Below are 5,127 nucleotides of genomic sequence, written 5' to 3'. Positions count from 1 at the left end.
AAGTGACGGGAAAGCTAGAGAGACAAGAAAAGGCAACATCTGTCACATCCAGCCCTAAGAGTGTCATTCTGACAAAGGTCTCGCTCACCCACACCTGGCCTGTAATTAGGCACCGTGTGGGCAGGTCCGCACCCACGGCGGTGGGACTGAGTCCAAGTGAAAAGAGCCGGGAACAGCCAGGGCTTGACAGGAGCCACCTGAGTGGAGTGTACAAAGCAGCAACGCGGTCTGCAGTCAGTGGTAAGTGACTGAGGAATTGGGAGGATTTGGGGGTAACTGTCCTTGCTAATGGATGGCTGGGGCTCCTGCTTAAAAAAGACAGGCTGAACAGTACAACTAGTGGTTCTCCAAGTGATACTGAGGAGACCCTTGGCAGCAGAAACAGGGCCGAAAATTTTTTATTCCAGTAAATCCCAGCAGGAGATGGTCCTATCTGGGACACTGCAGTGTAGCTAGGAAAACTGTGTGGATTCAGTGGGCTAAGGTAATTAGGCAGAGAATATTTCCCTTTGTTTTTAAAGAAAGGTCAAATGATGGTATTTCCACATAGAGTCTGGACTCTTTTCTAAGAAAAAATACACAAGAATACAAATAATAGCTAAAAAGAAAAAATAAGAATTATTAGGAGCATTCTAAATGTAAAGGGAGAATGGAAGTTAGGAAGAATCAAAGCTATTATATATAAGGATGAGACAAATAGGACGTGTTTTAGAAGAGCACAGCTTATGGAGTAAGTTGTTATCAGCAAGGGTCATTCTGCACCTCAGAAATGGCAAAAGGCCAATAGTGTTGGTCTTAGAGCTGGCTAAAAGTAACAGTAGCCTACCTATGAAGAACAATAGTGAAGTCCTGGAAAGCCAAAAGTGGCCAGATCATGGCTGCAAGTCAGCTGAAGGATACCCAGTTAGCCTGGAGTTGGCACAGCCACCTCCCCAAACTGAATCATAGGTGGGTTTTGTTTGTTTGTTTGTTTGTTTTTTTAAAATATGATGCTTGTAGTTAGATTAAATAATCATAATTGTATGTTTTACTGTCTGAACACTACTGTAGGGACAAGGTGAGAACCTATTATTTAGGAGGTCAAAGCAGATGGTGTTAAGTATGTCTCTTAATCAGGAAATATTTAATAGGTTTTCTTTGTTATTATCCTGACATTTCTTTTGATTGTACACCATTTCTAAGTGACTGACAGAAGCAACTTGAAAGCCCAAATCTTACTGTAATCTCTAGTGATGAACAAATACATGTATGACTTTGCATATTTACTGCCCTTTTATTGGAGTGCTTCCCACATTTAACGCCTCAAGAAAAGAATTTGCAACAGTATTCTGAGTCACTATGGGAGCCTAATGCCCTAGTTCACTGTCTCAGACTCAGTTTAAGAGGTCAGTAGATGCTCACAAAACTCTAATACCCAGACCAGGCAATGTACATGAACCCTGTTTTGCCTTACCTCAACACCTGCGACGTCCAGAACCTTTTTCTTTCTCCAGATCACCTAACATCTTTGCTCCACTACAAGATTGATTTGTCTACTCTTAAATTTCTTGGTTTCAGAGCTATTCATTTAGAGTCAGTTTCCTTCTGGAGAGCTTACCTAAAAGCTGGTGAGCCAGCAGGAAAAGAGACTGGCTAATTGCCCAGATGCTCTTTTACTTATTATTACTTGTTTGTACTGAAGCAGAGCCAAAGTGCCTTCATCTTGAATCTTACTATGGACAATTTACAACCACATCTGAGGGATGGGGAGGAGACCAAGATGAAATTAAGTCTTCTACCAATTACGCCAATTACGCTGCTCACCTGAATTAGTTCACTATATCACCAGCACTAAGCCCAGACCTGTGCACATTTGATAAGCTGGAGAAATGCTCTTGCTGTGTGTTAGTTACTGAACATGGACTGTGCCTGAAAAAGGTGTTCTGTACATACTTGTACAGAATGGGCTAGACCATCTCTACAAAATATAAGTTCAAAAAATTATAGTGTATTTTCTGGTATTTATATATGGGTTAATACATACATGTTCCCCTTTATGAGGCCTACAGATACTGCTGTAATATTTCTATCCTCAATTTTTTTTATCCATTTGTGGAACTTTACAATGTTTTGGTGTGCAATTAGCAAGTGATATCTAAATGCTGCAGGCTCAAATACAGACAATAAGTTTTTGGGAGAAGGGGAAACTGGTAACTTACAGTCAAGAATTCTAGGATAAACTCTGGATAACTTCTCTTTTGTGATGCCTTTACGTTACTAACCAAGCACTACACCAAACTACCAAATAGTATGAAAGGCTAAATTAAAGCAATTGGAAGACAGAAACGTTCTTTTTTCTAAGGACAATGCTGGAGCAGGAAATATAGGAAGTATAGTTGGAAGTAAGGAATAGGAAAGCTGGAAAAACAGAAATATAAATAGTGAAAAATAGGTTAAATTTTGGGGGACAAAACACATCTTTGCTTTGAGACTTTGTACTCCTAGGTGAAACAGTCCTCTCTTCAGATTTCTCCACATTCCTTCTTTTCCATCCTCATGATTGCCCAAGAAGTCTTTCTCTCAAACTTCTCCATTTTTTTAGTATCCCTCCTGAATTGTGCATACAAGCAGCAACAAAACCTCTGTACTTTTTAAAAAATAATCCCCCTCCATGTATTAAATGTATGTTGTATATGCGCATGTGTGCGTGCATATATGTCTCTCTAATCTGTGTATGTGGATAAAGACTAAAAAGTTCTTTAGCAATTCAAAGTTATTAGTAATATATCAGCAAAACCTCAAAGGCTTTTCCAGTTATTGCTTCCTCAAAATGTTAATCTCTATTTAGTAAATATAACATGCAGTGTGACAGCATTTACTCTCCCAAACAATAAAAATAATCCAAAATTAATTACCTGTGCTTTTTATTCACTAACCCTTTAGCCCAGGTGTCAGTACTTTTTGACCAGTGATACCAGTGCTGAATGTTCACATGCAATGTAATGCCAAGAACTGATTCTTCTAAAACCTTACTTAGTAATAATCCATCATAAACATTCAATAACTCAAAAGCCACAGCTAAAAAACGTGATCACATTTTGATCATGATGTTATGTGACCATGCACGGTAGCAAGAACGGTATTTGCAATCCAGGGCTTGCCTTCTAGTTATTGCCATTATATTCTGAGATGGAATAATTACTCAAATTTTAATCTACTTAATCCACACATTCAACTTTTAATCTACTTAACTGTTGTAGCAGTGCATGCATATCATTTAAATTTCCTAATCAAAATATCAAGTAGCAGAACATCTTATTGGAATTCAAGCATTATGAGACTAGTAATATTGATCTCATAAGAGTGTCATGTGTGGTTGTCATGTCATGTAATTGAATTCAATTACACAACTTAATCTTTTAACAGTTCTGCACAAATTTTATTTTCAAGTGTCCTGTGGAAATTTTTGTTATACTGCCTCAGTCTGTTGTCCTGAAACTCCACAGATTCTTCTTCTTTTTTTTTTTTTTTTTTTTTTTTGAATTTTAGAATTTTTGGAAATTTTTTTTGGAATTTTCTTACTAATCAGTAACTTAACAAGAAATTTTCAATAGATTTTTTGATACCCTTAAAAAGGAAAAAAAAAAAAAAAAAAAAAAAAGGCTCTTAGCTCATAGCTAAGCTATGAGTTACCAAAGTCTTTATTTTAAAATACATAATTCTAGTGGTTATTCTAAATAACATTCCCCCCCCCCCCCCCCCCAAACATCAGCTTGTTTTGGTAAATATAGAAAAAGAAAAGTGTAAAGACCTCAGATCACCCATATCATTGTCTTTTGCCCAATTTTAGCTAGTAATGAATCAAAAACATTGCATCTTTTTACTTTCCCCATACATGAGATATTCCTTCTTAACTCATCTTAACTGAACAGTACGTAAATGTTTGTTAACATTGCTGCTTTTCTTATGAAATTTGTGTGATTTCTAATTCCCAGTTACCAGTATTCCTTTTTCATTGTCCTGTATTCTTCCAATTTCTTGCACTTTACTGAGTTAGCCTATAGATACTTAACATCCCCCCCCTCCTTTTTTTTTTAAAGCATAACGCAACCCAATCTGCATTAAAGAAAACAAAGCTTTTTGTGTCCTGTTACTGCTAACCACTGACGGAGACAATAAGGGTGATAAAAGAATGGTGAGTACAAATCTTAGGAATTAGATAAACAACATATTTTGTTTTAAATTAAAATAAAAACAAAATCACTATTTCCTGCAGGAAGATTGTTAGGTTACAAATGTTAATAATTAAAAACCCCGACACTGGTCTTGCCTCTCTTGAACAGACTGTGTCTGTGCTTGCACACACGTCCTGAAAAGGTGTGGGGCAGTCATATTCAGACTTTTTCATATCTCACAAGCCATCCACTAGCAGCCCATGAATCACAGGTTGAGCAAGTGTCCAAAGGGTGGCTGGATTGTGAAGGGCAGCTACTAAACCAGTGTTTTATAGATTAGGATGTCAATCTATGAACATTCACTTTTTTTTTTTTCCTCTGAGCTGTACAGCAAAGTGGAAATGGCTATTACTGGTTGCCTACTAAGTGAGGTGCATATCCCATTTCTTTCCAGTAAAACAATGGAGCTCAGCATTCAGCAACCCTCCTGCCAGCAGCGCTGGTTAGGCTGAGTTCACATTCACGAACAAGTCATTCCAGTTCCTCTTGTTCAGCACTAAGGCTCTTAAATGCCTGTTGAAAGAATTTTCTCCCATCAAATTGTGTGCTGCCTCAACTCTTTTTAGAAAGATATCATTTCTTAACATCTCCCCAGTCCTTTTGTTGTTAGGCTAACACAAACCAATATAGAAAAACTACCTGCTAAAAAATTGTCTCCCATCCAAACTATACACCTCTCTTAATAACAAAATGAATTGACTTTCCACGCAGACACACAAAAAAGTTTTCTCTATCTTGAATTACTTGCCTAGCTACCCGTTCATTTCCAGTTTCTGCTTTCAAAGGAAGAACCTCTGAAAAGAAATCGCTGATCACTCTTGTTTGGTAACAACCTCCCACATTTTCTAAAATCATTACCCCTTGGTGAGATGTTCTGAAAAGAAGTACAGCACAGATTATAGACATGACCTGT

Source organism: Aythya marila (assembly GCF_965140915.1).
Source record: "Aythya marila genome assembly, chromosome: 7".
In the NCBI taxonomy this organism is placed as follows: Eukaryota; Metazoa; Chordata; class Aves; order Anseriformes; family Anatidae; genus Aythya; species Aythya marila.
Note: the sequence above shows the minus strand (reverse complement) of the source record.